This window comes from Phocoena phocoena, chromosome 3 (genome assembly GCF_963924675.1).
Source record: "Phocoena phocoena chromosome 3, mPhoPho1.1, whole genome shotgun sequence".
NCBI classification, from domain to species: domain Eukaryota; kingdom Metazoa; phylum Chordata; class Mammalia; order Artiodactyla; family Phocoenidae; genus Phocoena; species Phocoena phocoena.
In genome coordinates, this window is record NC_089221.1 from 22,694,768 (window position 1) to 22,713,516 (window position 18,749).

At 37.3% G+C, this 18,749-nt stretch overlaps 1 pseudogene; it reads left to right on the top strand.

Annotated features, from left to right (window-relative positions):
- The first annotated feature begins 781 nt into the window (after positions 1-781).
- On the top strand, positions 782-1,588 carry LOC136120841 (microtubule-associated protein RP/EB family member 1 pseudogene; annotated as a pseudogene).
- The last annotated feature ends 17,161 nt before the right edge of the window (positions 1,589-18,749 follow it).

Sequence of the window (18,749 nt, forward strand, 5' to 3'; positions counted from 1 at the left end):
TGTTGGATAGGGAAAGTGGGAGGGAGACGCAAGAGGGAGGGGATATGGGCATATATGTATACATATAGCTGATTCACTTTGCTATACAGCAGAAACTAACACAACATTGTAAAGCAATTATACTCCAATAAATATGTTAAAAAATAAAATAAAGCCCTCCCAAGTTTCTACAGTTATCAATTCGTGTTGGATCTTGAATGCAGACACCTAACTACAAAGGTAGTTCAACTTCAAATTTTTAAAAGAATAAAGTGTATTCTTTGTATTGTGGCCCGTTATATTTTAACTGCATTCCTTCAATTCTCCAGTAACTAGACCTTTGCTTTATTACTTAACAGCTAAACAATAATAAATGTTTTATTGGAATACTTAATATCTTGGTTTTAATCCTTGCATGGCAATCTACTTCTTTATGTTGTTCAATTAATCTTCATTTAACTTGTGCCTATCTGGCTTTTTCCTCAATAGTCTTTCACTTTAGCGTTCTAATTTCTCAATCTTAAACCAATTTGGGATTCCATACATCAATAGGCCCATGACATTTTTTCATATTTGAATTTTTATCAGTTATTAGTTATTAGACTCTGTTTTTCCCGCTTAGTACTTTTCTGTGTGATCTCTTTTGGAATCTATAAATCTCTGATTCAGACAAGTGGGTGCTTAATAAAAGCTTATTAATAACATATACACAGGGGCGGGCGGGGTCAGGCGGTTTGAATGAGACGAAGATGGAACCAGAGCCTGTTATGGGCAGTGGACGTAGTCCAGCCGAGAGCCGAAGATGGCAGTGAATGTGTACTCAACGTTGGTCACCAGTGATAACCTCAGTCAACATGACATGCTAGCCTGGATCAATGAGTCTCTGCAGTTGAATCTGACAAAGATTGAACATCTGTGCTCAGGGGCTGCCTATTGTCAGTTTATGGACATGCTGTTCCCTGGCTCCATTGCCTTGAAGAAAGTGAAATTCCAAGCTAAGCTAGAAGACGAATACATCCAGAACTTCAAAATACTACAAGGAGGTTTTAAGACGATGGGTGTTGACAAAATAATTCCTGTGGACAAATTAGTGAAAGGAAAGTTTCAGGACAATTTTGAATTCGTTCAGTGGTTCAAGAAGTTTTTTGATGCAAACCATGATGGGAAAGACTATGACCCTGTAGCTGCCAGACAAGGTCAAGAAACTGCTGTGGCCCCCTCCCTTTTTGCTCCAGCTCTGAACAAACCGAAGAAACCTCTCAGCTCTAGCAGTGCAGCTCCACAGAGGCCCATTGCAACACACAGAACTACTGCAACCCCTAAGGCTGGCCCGGGCATGGTGCGGAAGAATCCTGGTGTGGGGAACAGGGATGAGGAAGCAGCCGAATTGATGCAGTAGGTCAACGTATTGAAACTTGTCGTCGAAGACTTGGAGAAAGAGAGAGATTTCTACTCTGGAAAGCAAAGGAACATTGAATTGGTTTGCCAGGAGAACGAGGGGGAGAACAACCCTGTATTGCAGAGGATTGCGGATATTCTCTATGCCACAGACGAAGGCTTCGTGATACCTGATGAAGGGGGCCCGCAGGAGGAACAAGAAGAGTATTAACAGCCTGGACCAGCTGAGCACCATCCGAATTCTTCACTCCAAATCGTGTGCTTAACTGTAAAATATTCCCTTTTATTATTCTTAGAGGACTCACTGGTTTCTTTTCATAAGCAAAAAGTACCTCTTTTATTTTTTTTTTGCTGTACGCGGGCCTCTCACTGTTGTAGCCTCTCCCGTTGCGGAGCACAGGCTCTGGACGCGCAGGCTCAGCGGCCATGGCTCACGGGCCCAGCCGCTCCGCGGCACGTGGGATCTTCCCGGACCGGGGCACGAACCTGTGTCCCCTGCATCGGCAGGCGGACTCTCAACCACTTCGCCACCAGGGAAGCCCAGTACCTCTTCTTAAAGTGCACTTTGCAGAAGTTTCACTCCTTTTCCAATAAGTTTGAGTTAGGAGCTTTTACCTTGTAGCAGAGCAGTATTAACATCTAGTTGGTTCACCCAGGGAACAAAGAGGCTGACCATGGGGCTCCCTGTGTAGATGCTGGTAGCACTGATGGCTGGAGAAGGTGGAGACCTCAGTAGAGAAATGTAAAGACTGATTTGAATTTTAAGCTAATGTGAAATCTTGACAGAGAACGCTTTAATAAATAAATGCCTTAAGAGTATTTAAAAGATGCTTCAATATTTCAAAATGTAAAATGTAACATGACAGGAGCTTTTGTGTGTTTGACATTGTGTCTGGGAAGGAAGGGCCAGAACTTGGACCCTTTGGGACCTGCTGTTCCCAGCCCTCACGGGGCTGCCTGATCCTCACAGGCCCAGACCTTGGCCCAAAAGGAAAGTTTGAAAAGTTGCTTTGTAAAGTCAGTTAGTGTCCTTGACCAGTTGCATCCTTGATAAGAAGCAGGAGGCATTGTTGCCTGGATGAAAAAGGGTGTGTTTCAGCCCTGAGACGTTTTGAGTCGAAGAGCTTGATTTTCATAGAACATTTCTCTGGTGATTTTTCCAGTTATCCCTGATATTTCTATGTACTGTGTTTTGTTGTTGTTGTTTGAAATGCGGTGTGTCTAATTTTTAAATCTAACAACTACTTTTGGGGACTTGCCCACATCTCTGGGATTTGAATAGGGGTTGTGTCCCATTTTACTGTCTTTTAAGTTTACATTTAACATGTTTCTCTTCTCTGCTCCCCTTGCCCACTGGGGCCTCCTCTTGGGCTCCTTAAAGTTTGCTGCTTAGAGTGGAAGTTCAGCAGGCAGGTGATCACACTGCAAGTTCTTTCTGGACCTCTGGCAAAGGGAGTGATCAGTGAAGGAAGGCCACTGCTACCTTGGGATCTGCAAGGCTGGGTGTTTTCAGTACCTGCTGTCCACAGCTCTCCACTGTTATCGGAATACCTTGCCAGTGCACTAATCTCTTTGGAGATAAAAATGTTAGTGTGTTACTAAATGTTAATTTTCTTTTGCAGAAAATACAGTACCATGTCTGAGTTAATTATTAATATTTAAAATATTTCATTCCTTAACTCCCTCATTTGCTTTGCCCACAGCCTATTCAGTTCCTTTGTTCAGCAGAATTTTGCAAAATGTGTGTTACCCACTACTGAGATTGTTCTGCCCCTGATGTATTTGTATTGATTTGTTTCTGGTGGTAGGTTGTCCTAAAATGTGTAGCAAGCAGGTATTTTATGATAAAATTGTTGTGTAGTGCATGCTCTGTGTGGAATTCTGAGGAAAACCCAGATTCAGTGATAAACAATGCCAAAAAATGCAAGTAACTAGCCAATGTTCAAATGACAGTGGTGCTATTTCTTTTTTGTAGCCTTTTAGACTTTTGCTGCCCTAAAATTCCATTTTATTGGGAACCCATTTTCCACCTGGTCTGTCTTGACAGGGTGTTTTGCTGCTTTAAACAGTTTCTAAATAAAATTCTGTATTAAAAAAAATAATAATAATATATACACAAATACTACTCTTAATATCTCAACAGATGTTGTTTTCATCCACCATTTTATTTTGAGAAAAACCAAGAAACCATCATTTTGATTGAAATGCTAATATAAATGCAAGCCACATATCTTCTGCGAGATAAAAATACAACTGCTTTGCTTTAATTAGATATGGCAAAAGATCTTTAGTATGAAGTACCTATATTTAGAAGGTTAATTATCAATTTACAAAATGACCTTGAAAAAGATGTGCCTGCCTCAAGACTACAGACAGATGGACTTTTATGGATTTTGAAGAGCAGCTTAATTGTGCTAATAAAATCTAATATGAAACAAAATGGATTAGGTGAAATTCTTTAGTATCACTAATTATGCATATGTTAGAGAGATTAAAATTACCATCAGACCAAGACAATTTCACTAATTTTCCCAAATTTCTGATAATACTCATAAGCTATTTTTCACCATTGCCTCCATTTAGAATTAGGGTAGCTATAATATTCATAATCTATTAATGTCAAAGATACATACTGAACTCCAAGAGGCAATATATGACTCATTAATAGCACAAAGTTTGGAGTAAGGGAGATTAGATCGATGGTTCTCAAAACTGGGCAAATCTCCCCTCCCCTGTAGGACTTTGGGAATATCTAGAGACATTTTTGGTTGTCACAACTGAGTGAGAAGGTAGTTGCTACTGGCATCTAATGAGTAGAGCCCAGGGATCCTACAATGCACAGGACAACTCCCCCCAGGAATTACCTGGCCTTAAAATGTCATCAGTGTCAAGGGTTACAAACCCTGGATTAGTGCATGTTCTCTGTTCTGCCACATAGTATCCATGCTACTCAGCTGCATTAAAACTGAGTTTCCTAACCTGTAAAAATGTGATCAAAATAATATATATTTAAAGGGTAATTGTGAAGATTAAATAAAAGAATACATCTGAAAGACAACAGCTCAGTTACACACAAAAAAGAGCTTAAATAATGTCTACTACTTGTCTTCTTTGCAAAACCTTTTATCTTACTTGTATAACTTGCTATAAGTAAGACTTTCACACTCTTCACAGTCACACAAAGAAAAAACATGGGTATCCTTCTCATTATCTACTTCTTAAATATTTCAGAAATAAATAAATCATTAAACTAATTCTCTTCTGCTTCTTGAACCCACTATTTCTTTTCCATCCATATTACCACATTCCTCATTAAGAGTCTGAACTTTTTCTTATCCAGGATCATTGCAAACTTACCTACTTCTAGCCCCATGTCTCTCAACAGCAAGGTTGTGTTACCGATCTTACAAGGAGTCTTGGAAAAAAATCAGCTCAAATGAGAAGATATGTGTTGGGTGGAGATTTTTACCATTCAGCTAACCAGAAGGAGGGGAACCGAGCTGAATTTTGGAAACATGTGCCTGCTATGCTGAAAATCTTCAAAATATGGCTAAAGGACTGTGCGACATTTGGCTTCCATTTAGGATGTAAAAAGCTTGAAACAGCATCATTCCCACTCTTAACAACAGCAAAAGCAAACCAACACACAGAAGACACCAGACAATCAGCAAATTCAAATTTTCTTGTTTCCATCAAAAACTGAGGTCACAGGGTGACCAACTAAACAGAAATCTAAGAAAAGACAGGCACTTCTAAACAGAGAAGTGATGCTAGTACTAGCTCACCTGGGACAGCTGCTGCTGGCCACCAGTAAGAAGAATTCTGGGGCTTCCCTGGTGGTGCAGTGGTTGAGAATCTGCCTGCTAATGCAGGGGACACAGGTTCGAGCCCTGGTCTGGGAAGATCCCACATGCCGCGGAGCAACTAGGCCCGTGAGCCACAACTACTGAGCCTGCGCGTCTGGAGCCTGTGCTCCACAACAAGAGAGGCTGCGATAGTGAGAGGCCTGCGCGCGGCAATGAAGAGTGGCCCCCGCTTGCCACAACTAGAGAAAGCCCTCCCACAGAAACGAAGACCCAACACAGCAAAAATAAATAAATTAATTAATAAACTCCTACCCCCAACATCTTCTTTAAAAAAAAAAAAAAGAAGAATTCTGGAAAAATTTTAATTAGTAAGAGAAGCTAGGAAAATATTATAGCAGGGGTCCCAAGCCCCTGGGCCATGGACTGGTACCGGTCCACAGCCTGTTAGGTACTGGGCCGCACAGCAGGAGGTGGCAGCAGGCGAGTGAGCGAGCTTCATCTCCTGCTCCCCATCGCTTCCCATCACTTGAGTTACTGCCTGAACCGTACGCCCCACACCCCGCATGTGGAAAAATTGTCTTCCACGAAACAGGTCCCTGGTGGCAAAAAGGTTGGGGACCTCTGTATTACAGAACCCTTTAAAGCCACATACACTGAAGAAATTTCCAACCTCTCTCAGGCTCTTTTCTAAGGACAGTATCAGGTGTTCACTCAAAATTTGTGAGGTCCTGAGAAAGTCTCACTCTTGCTGCAGGCTTTGGGGGCAGGGTGAACAGTGGCCACTGTGGAACTCAGATTCTTCTCTCCATGTCTCCTTTAGAATAAAAACCTGAAACTCCTGAGAATGACAACGAATTACAATAGCCAAAGCTATACTGAAAAAGAAAAACTTGGAAGTTTCACATGGTTAACTATCTAGTGCTCAGACCTACAGTAATGTTTCATTAATCACAATAATGTGGTTGGAGAAGGTATAGGCAAATATATCAATAAAAGAGAACAGAGTCCAGAAAGAGTACTACCTATACTTGTCAATTGATTGAGATTTAATGGACTGCAGTCCAATGGGTAAAAAGCTGGTGTTTCCAATAGTGCTGGAATATTCACATTAAAACACACACACACACACACCTAAAAATGACCTAGTTTTAGGTCATTGTCCTAAATGTAAAACTTAAAGCCATAAATTTTCTAGAATATAGGAAAAAAACATTTGTGCCTTGAAGTTAGTTGAAAATATTTTAGCTATAACGCCAAAAATAGCATTTAAAAAATCATAGTAAATTAGTCTTTATCAATGTTACAAGTTGACTCTACAAAAAGCACTAGTAAGAAAATGAAAAGAGTCACAGGATGGGAGAGTGTAATTGAAAATTGCATTTCTACCTATAGATTATATTCAGGATTAAAAAAATAATCAAAACTTAACAATAAGAAAATAAATAATTTAAAATAAACAAGGTTGCTCTATAAAGCCAAAAAGTACCATAAAGAAAATGACTATTCCAGAGATTTAAGTATCATTGAAAGTATCAATTCCCTCCAGGTTCCTTGCTTATCCCTGTGGTCTATATTTTTGAACTTTAATTAAGCATGAATTGGGGATAGAAGAATCAACAGTCTGGAGGCAGCAAGACGGAAGGTTGGATCAGACATCTTCACATGGATACATGTGCCCAAAAGGCAACACTTTCAGTGGATAGAAGAGTATAATAATGTATACTTTCAGAAAGGAAACAGTAACTTCCATTATACCTATTGTTCTCTAGATCTTAACCAGTATTCTTAAACAGTAAAAAAAAAAAAAAAAAAAAAAAAGGATAAAACAAGAATTTGAAAGAAAACACAAATTTATAATTAGGAGATAATGTAATATGCATATAGCACATCACAAACACTATAAGAAATTCAACAAATCAATAGTAAAAACATCCCTAAATATGCAGAAATGAGGATAATATTTAAATAAACAAAACTATTTTAAAAAGCAATAAAATCATTTTTTTTTGACCACGCCATGTGGCTTGTGGGATCTTAATCCCCCAACCAGGGATCGAACCCAGGCCATCAGCAGTGAAAGTGCAGAGTCCTAACCACTGGACCGCCACGGAATTCCCTAAAATCTTTTTCAATAGCAATAAAATATATGATTTATATTAAAGCAGAGAAAGAGATATTCTCCTGCTCTGAATTTTCTAGTCTATAGGAAAGGTTCTGGTGAATGAAATACAGGCAGAAATGTTTTTCCGCTCCAAGAAGGGTCAGAGAACTCTTTACTTATCGTTAACTACTCCATTCTTTCTCTACTGCTGGGATGGAGGAGGTTGTATGCCCCATGTGATATATTTAAAGCTAGTAAACTCTCCATCATCCAGTAACCCAGAATTATTGATTTCCCAAAGTCCCCTGACAACCTACATGCGACATGGTGAATAGAAAATAAACTTTTGCTATATAAATCCCTTGAGAATATTGTCATTGTTGTTGTTTCTGCAGCATAATTTAGTCCGTGCTTACTAATTTACAATACTGGTATCAGGAACTGGGTGTTATTGTTGCAAAATATCTAAATGTGTGGCAATGGCTTAGAAAGTAAGTTCCAAAAATTAGGATGCTAATCTCAGAGATTGAAAAGGTGGTACCACATGTTATGCAGCGGCAAAATAGCTTTTAAAAAAATGGATGACTTTTCTTAAAAAAGAAAACATTGTAGGTTCTACGTGAATAGGTTGGAAAGCCATATGTGAGTGTTCAAAGTTATTGTAAATTTTTATCAAGTTAATACAAAAAAGAAGAGTTTAGAAAAATTATTGGCCTATTTCAAACAAAATTGAAAGGAATACGAAGAGTTCAGAAATTCAGGCAGTGTTGGATAAGTCAATTGTTTTAATTCTTTTTAAGAGCAAGAAAACCCTCCTAAAACTTCCTTAGTTAACTTAACTCCAAATATGATTAGCCAATATTGTAATCCAGGCCAATGCCTAAAGCATTAGAAAGGAACACATTCTAATATATAGTGGGAAAAAAACAACCGTCCCTGTGGTTTATTTCATAGTTTGTTGACTCAACAAATTTGCTTTCAGGAAGAAGAACAGGACAGCATGAATGGATAGTAAAAGAAAAAAAAACAGTGTTTCCTGCATATAACATCCAAAAAGCTACTTATGCCTGTGTACATTTTTACCTTTCTCCTGCAGCTAACACCTCCTCTCTCAAATCTGCCCTCTTACACACAACTTATGATCTTCCAAACATAACATATTGTTTCAAGTCTGTATTTTCTTATGCTACCTTTTTACTGATCTGCACTCTGAGACTTGGTCTACCAAAGGAATGCTTTAACCCAATAGACTGCACTCAAGTAACTGCCTCTGAGAGAGCCTTCCTTAACCTCTCTTAATCTCTTTCCCAAGACTAGTTGAGTTTACCTCTCTATTTTTATGTCACTATGATGTTTAGGAATTACACATTTTGTAACCCTTTACTTTTGCTATTATGTTTTATTTATTTAGTTTTTACTTCCTTATTGGAGTATAATTGCTTTACAATGGTGTGTTAGTTTCTGCTTTATAACAAAGTGAATCAGTTATACATATACATATGTTACCATAACTCTTCCCTCTTGCGTCTCCCTGCCTCCCACCCTCCCTATCCCACCCCTCTAGGTGGTCACAATGCACCAAGCTAATCTCCCTGTGCTATGTGGCTGCTTCCCACTAGCTATCTATTTTACGTTTGGTAGTGTATATATGTCCATGCCACTCTCTCACTTTGTCACAGCTTACCCTTCCTCCTCCCCATATCCTCAAGTCCATTCTCTGGTAGGTCTGTGTCTTTATTCCTGTCTTACCCTTAGGTTCTTCATGACATTTTTTTTTCTTAAATTCCATATATATGTGTTAGCATACGGTATTTGTCTTTCTCTTTCTGACTTACTTCACTCTGTATGACAAACTCTAGGTCCATCCACCCCATTACAAATAACTCAATTTCGTTTCTTTTTATGGCTGAGTAATATTCCATTGTATATATGTGCCACATCTTCTTTATCCATTCATTCAATGATGGACACATAGGTTGTTTCCATCTCTGGGCTACTGTAAATAGAGCTGCAATGAACATTGTGGTACATGACTCTTTTTGAATTATGGTTTTCTCAGGGAATATGCCCAGTAGTGGGATTGCTGGGTCATATGGTAGTTCTATTTGTAGTTTTTTAAGAAACCTCCATACTATTCTCCGTAGTGGCTGTACCAATTCACATCCCCACGAGCAGTGCAAGAGTGTTCCCTTTTCTCCACACCCTCTTCAGCATTTATTGTTTCTAGATTTTTTGATAATGGCCATTCTGACTGGTGTGAGATGATATCTCATTGTAGTTTTGATTTGCATTTCTCTAATGATTAATGATGTTGAGCATTCTTTCATGTGTTTGTTGGCAGTCTGTATATCTTCTTTGGATAAATGTCTATTTAGGTCTTCTGCCCATTTTTGGATTGGGTTGTTTGTTTTTTTTGTTATTGAGCTGCATGAGCTGCTTGTAAATTTTGGAGATTAATCCTTTGTCAGTTGCTTCATTTGAAAATATTTTCTTCCATTTTGAGGATTGTCTTTTGGTCTTGTTTATGGCTTCCTTTGCTGTGCAAAAGCTTTGAAGTTCATTAGGTTCCATTTGTTTATTTGTTTTTATTTCCTTTTCTCTAAGAGGTGGGTCAAAAACGATCTTGCTGTGATTTATGTCATAGAGTGTTCTGCCTATGTTTTCCTCTAAGAGTTTGATAGTTTCTGGCCTTACATTTAGGTCTTTAATCCATTTTGAGCTTATTTTTGTGTATGGTGTTAGGGAGTGACCTAATCTCATATTTTTACATGTACCTGTCCAGTTTTCCCAGCACCACTTATTGAAGAGGCTGTCTTTTCTCCACTGTATATTCTTGCCTCCTTTATCAAAGATAAGGTGACCATATGTGCGTGGGTTTATCTCTGGGCTTTCTATCCTGTTCCATTGATCTATCTTTCTGTTTTTGTGCCAGTACCGTACTGTCTGGATTACTGTAGCTTTGTAGTATAGTCTGAAGCCAGGGAGCCTGATTCCTCCAGCTCTGTTTTTCGTTCTCAAGATTGCTTTGGCTATTCGGGGTCTTTTGTGTTTCCATCCAAATTGTGAAATTTTTTGTTCTAGTTCTGTGAAAAATGCCAGTGGTAGTTTGATAGGGATTGCATTGAATCTGTAGATTGCTTTGGGTAGTAGAGTCATTCTCACAATGTTGATTCTTCCAATCCAAGAACATGGTATATCTCTCAATCTGTTTGTATCATCTTTAATTTCTTTTATCAGTGTCTTATAATGCTCTGCATACAGGTCTTTTGTATCCTTAGGTAGGTTTATTCCTAGATATTTTATTCTTTATGTTGCAATGGTAAATGGGAGTGTTTTCTTGATTTAACTTTCAGATTTTTCATCATTAGTGTATAGGAATGCCAGAGATTTCTGTGCATTAATTTTGTATCCTGCTATTTTACCAAATTCATTGATTAGCTCTAGTAGTTTTCTGGTAGCATCTTTAGGATTCTCTATGTATAGTATCATGTCATCTGCAAACAGTGACAGCTTTACTTCTTCTTTTCCGATTTGGATTCCTTTTATTTCTTTTTCTTCTCTGATTGCTGTGGCTAAAACTTCCAAAACTATGTTGAATAAGAGTGGTGAGAATGGGCAACCTTGTCTTGTTCCTGATCTTAGTGGAAATGGTTTCAGTTTTTCACCATTGAGGACGATGTTGGCTGTGGGTTTGTCATATATGGCCTTTATTATGCTGAGGAGAGTTCCCTCTATGCCTACTTTCTGGAGGGTTTTTATCATAAATGGGTGTTGAATTTTGTCAAAAGCTTTCTCTGCATCTATTGAGATGACCATATGGTTTTTCTCCTTCAAATTGTTAATATGGTATATCACATTGATTGATTTGCGTATATTGAAGAATCCTTGCATTCCTGGAATAAACCCCACTTGATCATGGTGTATGATCCTTTTAATGTGCTGTTGGATTCTGTTTGCTACTATTTTGTTGAGGGTTTCTGCACCTGTGTTCATCTGTAATATTGGCCTGCAGTTTTCATTTTTTGTGACATCTTTCTCTGGCTTTGGTATCAGGGTGATGGTGGCCTCGTAGAATGAGTTTGGGAGTGTTCCTCCCTATGCTATATTTTGGAAGAGTTTGAGAAGGATAGGTGTTAGCTCTTCTTTAATGTTTGATAGAATTCACCTGTGAGGCCATCTAGTCCTGGGCTTTTGTTTGTTGGAAGATTTTTAATCACAGTTTCAATTTCAGTGCTTGTGATTGGTCTGTTCATATTTTCTATTTCTTCCTGATTCAGTCTTGGCAGGTTGTGCATTTCTAAGAATTTGTCCATTTCTTCCAGGTTGTCCATTTTATTGGCATAGAATTGCTTGTAGTAATCTCTCATGATCTTTTGTATTTCTGCAGTGTCAGTTATTACTTCTCCTTTTTCATTTCTAATTCTATTGATTTGAGTCTTTTCCCTTTTTTTCTTGTTGAGTCTGGCTAATGGTTTATCAATTTTGTTTATCTTCTCAAAGAACCAGCTTTTAGTTTTATTGATCTTTGCTATCATTTCCTTCATTTCTTTTTCATTTATTTCTGATCTGATCTTTATGATTTCTATCCTTCTGCTAACTTTGGAGTTTCTTTGTTCTTCTTTCTCTAATTGCTTTAGGTGGAAGGTTAGGTTGTTTATTCGAGATGTTTCCTGTTTCTTAAGGTAGGATTGTATTGCTATAAACTTCCCTCTTAGAACTGCTTTTGCTGCATCCCACAGGTTTTGGGTCATCGTGTCTCCACTGTCTTTTGTTTCTAGGTATTTTTGATTTCCTGTTTGGTTTCTTCAGTGATCACTTCGTTATTAAGTAGTGTATTGTTTAGCCTCCATGTGTCTGTAGTTTTTACAGATCTTTTCCTGTTACTGATATCTAGTCCCATAGCATTGTGTTCCGAAAAGATACTTGATACAATTTCAATTTTCTTAAATTTACCAAGGCTTGATTTGTGACCCAAGATATGATCTATCCTGGAGAATGTTCCATGAGCACTTGAGGAGAAAATATATTCTATTGTTTTTGGATGGAATGTCCTATAAATATCAATTAAGTCCATCTTGTTTAATGTGTCATTTAAAGCTTGTGTTTCCTTATTTATTTTCATTTTGGATGATCTGTCCATGGGTGAAAGTGGGGTGTTAAAGTCCCCTACTATGAATGTGTTACTGTCGATTTCCCCTTTTATGGCTGTTAGTATTTGCTTTATCTATTGAGGTACTCCTATGTTGGGTGCATAAATATTTACAATTGTTATATCTTCTTCTTGGTTTGATCCCTTGATCATTATGTAGTGTCCTTCTTTGTCTCTTGTAATAGTCTTTATTTTAAAGTCTATTTTGTCTGATATGAGAATTGCTACTCTAGCTCTCATCTGGTTTCCATTTGCAGGGAATATCTTTTTCCATCCCCTCACTTTCAGTCTGTATGTGTCTCTAGGTCTGAAGTGGGTCTCTTGTAGACAGCATATATATGGGTCTTGTTTTTGTATCCATTCAGCCAGTCTTTGTCTTTTGGTGGGAGCATTTAATCCATTTACATTTAAGGTAATTATCGATATGTATGTTCCTATTCCGATTTTCTTAATTGTTTTGGGTTTGTTATTATAGGTCTTTTCCTTCTCTTGTGTTTCTTGCCTAGAGAAGTTCCTTTAGCATTTGTTGTAAAGCTGGTTTGGTGGTGCTGAACTCTCTCAGCTTTTGCTTGTCTGTAAAGGTTTTAATTTCTCCATCAAATCTGAATGAGATCCTTGCTGGGTAGAGTAATCTTGATTGTAGGTTTTTCTCCTTCATCACTTTAAATATGTCCTGCCAGTCCCTTCTGGCTTGCAGAGTTTCTGCTGAAAGATCAGCGTTAATGTTATGGGGATTCCCTTGTGTGTTATTTGTTGTTTTTCCCTTGCTACTTTTAATATGTTTTGTTTGTATTTAATTTTTGACAGTTTGATTAATATGTGTCTTGGCATGTTTATCCTTGGATTTATCCTGTATGGAACTCTCTGTGATCCCTGGACTTGATTAACTATTTCCTTTCCCATATTAGGGAAGTTTTCAACTATAATCACTTCAAATATTTTCTCAGTCTCTTTCTTTTTCTCTTCTTCTTCTGGGACCCCTATAATTCGAATGTTGGTGTGTTTAAGTTGTCCCAGAGGTCTCTGAGACTGTCCTTAGTTCTTTTCATTCTTTTTTCTTTATTCTGCTCTGCAGTAGTTATTTCCACTATTTTATCTTCCAGGTCACTTATCCTTTCTTCTGTCTCAGTTACTCTGCTATTGATCCCATCTAGAGTATTTTTAATTTCATTTACTGTGTTGTTCATCATTGCTTATTTCATCTTTAGTTCTTCTAGGTCCTTGTTAAATATTTCTTGCATTTTCTCTATTCTATTTCCAAGATTTTGGATCAGGTTTACTATCATTATTCTGAATTCTTTTTCAGGTAGATTGCCTATTTCTTCTTCATTTGTTAGGTCTGGTGGGTTTTTATCTTGCTCCTTCATCTGCTGTGTGTTTTTCTGTCTTCTCATTTTGCTTATCTTACTGTGTTTGGGGTCTCCTTTTTGGAGGCTGCAGGTTCGTAGTTCCCATTGTTTTTGGTGTCTTTCCCCAGTGGCTAAAGTTGGTTCAGTGGGTTGTGTCGGCTTTCTGGTTGAGGGGACTAGTGCCTGTGTTCTGGTGGATGAGGCTGGATCTTGTCTTTCTGGTGGCCGGGTCCACATCTGGTGGAGTGTTTTGGGGTATCTGTGGACTTATTATGATTTTAGGCAGCCTCTCTGCTAATAGGTGGGGTTGTGTTCCTGTCTTGCTAGTTGCTTGGCATAGGGTGTCCAGCACTGTAGCTTGCTGGCCGTTGAGTGAAGCTGGGTGTTGGTGTTGAGATGGAGATCTCTGGGAGATTTTCGCCATTTGATATTACATGGAGCTGGGAGGTCTCTTGTGGACCAGTGTCCTGAAGTTGGCTGTCCCACGTCAGAGACACAGCACTGACTCCTGGCTGCAGCACCAAGAGCCTTTCATCCACACAGCCGGCCCGCCGGCCCCACGACTGTTGCGGCTTTGGCTACCGGGGCCCCGCCAGAGCCGGCAGCCTCAGTGAGGCCGCCCGTCCCTCGGGGTCCGAGGCAGTTCTGTAACGGCGGAGGGAAGAGACCACTATTATGTTTTTTAATATGACTTTGTTTCCCCAAATTTTGAGTGCCTTTGAAACCAGGTCTTCTGTCTTTTTATTGTTATAATCTCAGTATCCAGCATTTAGTAGACACTTAGTCAATATTTGTCAAATGACAGAATAAAAATAAAACAGATTTTTTTGCCTTATACTCAGTTGAATATCACATTAAATGATGACATTTTGAAATAAAAAATTAAGCAGCATATTACAATTAATGATGTTTTAAAAAATGTTTTCTTCTTCTAAGTTTCTCTTTTCTACTAATAGTTTCCTGTGTTTATGGAAGCTAATTAGTGAAGTGCCTGATTTTCTTCACGAGCCTAAAAAAATCTTAGATCTTCATAATGATTTTAATATTTTAGTAGTAAGAGAACTTTATTTTCTTCCTCATTATTCTGTTGATAGGATTCAATTAATCCCATTGTATAGTTCTATAAATAGCTACCTTTGCAAAAAATTGTTTGCTGTTTTCATTTTATGTTTTCTAGTTGTTCTTCCAAGAAATACCATGTTACAATAGTATATATATATATATATATATACATATATACACGTGTATATATATAGGTTTGTGTGTGTATATATATATATATATATATATATATAAAAAGAGGTAAGAGCTGAGATCTGTAGAGTGAGTTAGCAAGCTGAAAATCCAGGAGAGCTAATTGTTTAGTTTCAGTCCAAGTCAGAAGGCTTGAGAACTAGAAAAGCCAATGCTGTGGTTCCAGTCCAAAGGTCAGCAGGCTCAAGACATAGAAGGGGCCAATGTTTCAGTTCAATTCTGAAGTCAGGAAAAAAGCCGATCATTCAGTTTGAAGGCTATCTGGCAGAAAGAGTTCTCCCTTACTTGGAGGAAGGTAAGCACTTTTAATTTTTTTTTTTTTTTAGTTTAAGTTATCAACAGATGGTCTGTACATTATAGAGACCAATCTACTTCACTCTACCAATTTAAATGTTAATCGCATCCAAAACACCCTCACAAAAACACCTAGAGTAATGTTTGAACAAATATTTGGCCACTTTGAGGCCCAGTCAATTTGACACATAAAATTAACAAACAATGTGTCTATAGTTGCATTTGCATTGTGCATATAAGGTTTCTGCCTATTATGAAAATGTTATAATTATTTCAATTATAATGTTCATGTCACATTTAAAAATCTAGGGGAAGAATCTCAAGGCCATGTAAGAATATAGAATAACCATAGCTGGACTCAATTGTGGAGAAGGTCAGGAAATAATTGAACAATGAATGTCAGTGGCTGAGTAGAAATACAGCTCAACTATGAATCAGAGGAGAAATGAGTACTGTTACGATGGTCAGAGAGAAGACAAAAAACTGTCCTTGGAGTGATTGTTTTTATACATTAACCCCCAAATCCAGTGATTTAATGCAATAGGAGTGTCTTTCTTACTCATGGCAAGTCCAAAATGGGTTTGTCTGATGAATATGTGGTCTTATAAATGGTCTTTCAGGTACACAGGTCCCCTCCCCAGTTTGGTCTACCCTGCTTCAGAACTCTGAATCCTCTGAATTCAGCCAGCATGTCTGATAAAGATGGTAGAAATAACACATGGGAAATATTTGGGGCCAGGCCTGGAAGTCATCTGTGTAACTTCTGATGACTTACTTGCCACAACTGAGTCACATGACTACACTAACTGCAGAGAGCCTAGGAAAGGAAATCTGGTTCTGTTCAGAAAGAAAAAAAAAAATGGTTTGGAGAACAAATGGGCAACCTTTGCCACAAATGAGAAGCAAACCGTTGCTGATTTTAAAGCGATGAATCGAAAAATTGAGGTTAAAAGACCAGAGGGTCTTTTCTGAAATCTGTGTGCATGGTATATTGCCATATCTAAAGATAATACAATGAACAAATTCAAAATTAAAATTTATCCCTTGAAAAATGATTCTCGTTCATTGTCTATAAAGTATATAATTCTCTATTATATATTTCTTCAAATAAAGACATTTTATAAAAATTTGCCAATAAATAAATGAATTAACATAATAAAAACAAACAATATTCCTGAAGATATATAATAAATGATCATGACATTTGCCCCCATAGTTTATGCCTAAACTTTAGCAGTATATTTTTAACCCTGAGTCAACAGAAAAAAAGAAGTTATGAGTTAGATTCTGATTAAAAAGAAAATCCTCCCCCAAACCTATGAGAATCAATAAGGGTTTTAGAAAAAAACAATAAATACACAAAACATTTTGGGTATCACTGAAGTTAAGAGAAATGAAAACTAAACTACCCAAAATATTTGATTTTGCTATTAGAATTTGAAAAGACAATTATGAAAATAAACATTGAGCCTGAAGGGCAATTTTTAAAGGTAAATATTAATTCTGAAAATTAAAGAACAAGGACATAGGTAGAAAATTGAAATAAAAGTACTATCATCTTCCTCTGCCAAATTCTTACCAAAATAAGATTTAAATTATGCATTTATGTATATGTGTGTATGTATGTTTGTTAGTTGTTAGTTTGTGCAAGTGTGCTTTATATGTATATATGTACTATATATATATAGTAATTAAAATATGTGACTTTAAGCTTAAGTAACTATTACTCATGTCAGCTATAGTCTGGACTATAGCCATAATGAATAGCTTGATAAGTGCTTAATAAGCTTATGATATTATTACTGGATAATACCACATATTATCCAGTATAGAATATCCATTTTAAACAAATATTCATAATAAAAAGGTATTTTAGATTTATTTAGACATAGATACTAAGAATATATCATTTTAAAATTAAATATATAGTCAATGAGAAAATAAAACGGTTAAGGTTTTTTAAAATACTTTTCCCACACAGTATTATCTCTTTCCAGTAAAGAGTCATGAGAATATAACAGTTTTTTGAGTATTTTCTCTTTAAGGGCTTTCGTTCAAAAATCTTCAATATCTTCCCAAGTTGTTGACATCCATTTTTATAGTTCTGATGCTTGTTCTTGTTTTTGTTTTGTTTTGGTTTTTTTGCGTTACGCGGGCCTCTCACTATTGTGGCCTCTCCCGTTGCGGAGCACAGACTCCGGATGCGCAGGCTCAGCGGCCATGGCTCACGGGCCCAGCCGCTGTGCGGCATGTGGGATCTTCCCGGACCGGGGCATGAACCCGTGTCCCCTGCGTTGACAGGCGGACTCTCAACCATTGCGCCAAAAGGGAAGCCCTTGATGCTTGTTCTTAATCGATGTTTCCTGCAAGTGAACGTTTTCACCCAACAACTAGGACTCATGTACCTGCTTTCACTGTTTCTTAGTTTGTTGACTAAATTGTTGAGAGTTTACAGTGGGCCGTCATACCACCAAGAATAACAGCCAAGCTGGCACATGCTGGGCTGATAGCAATTTTAAATATCACTGATTGTCAGACAGTTTCAGTGATATTGAAAAGTGTAAAAAGTAGATTTAACATAGTAATATTAACTTCTTGAAAATGAAGAGATATAGTCACATGAACAATCAATTTTTCCTTTCCTCCAACCAGTTTATACTTTATTAATACAGTTTAATGATAGGAGAGAAATTTATAGTAAAGTGTACATGGAATCAGAACATAAGGCCACTTTCCATTTTGCTGTTAGATATGATGATTTTATAAAAAAAGGTATAATTCAAATTATATATTGATACTTTATAGGATCAACCACACTGATGGTTAGAAAGTATTACATTCCAGAAAGTTCATCATATTTGGTTACATGAAATAGTTTGTATATGAACAGATTCTTTTTCAATGATTGTCAGACAAAGTTTTGTATTAAAAAAAAACGTATATTTGAGTACTTGCTATATTCTGAGACGTGCCTAGGTGTATACATATAAAGATGTGTTAAATTTAATTTCTGACTCTAAAGTATTTATTAGAAAATGAAGACAACAAGAAATAATCAAGTAAAAGTGCAATAGGGAATGCCATAATTGAGTACAGAACACAGTGCAATGAGTGTGAAGAAGAAGAATAATGAATTGTCAAGATATACAAACATTTTTAGAACTTGGATTTGTGTGACTTTAAGAGGGAACACCAATGGATAAGGCTATTCCAGCCAGATGAAATAGCATAAGCCAAGACACAGAAGTATGAAACTATATAGGACATTAAGGACGGAATTAGCTTGGCCTGCTGAAATTATTCACTGCATTTACAGAAATACTATATTAGTAAAAATTATATTATATATCCATATAAGATGTTATATATCCAGGTAAGCATGCTGAGAGTTTTAAGCTTCATCATTGGCACATGATGCA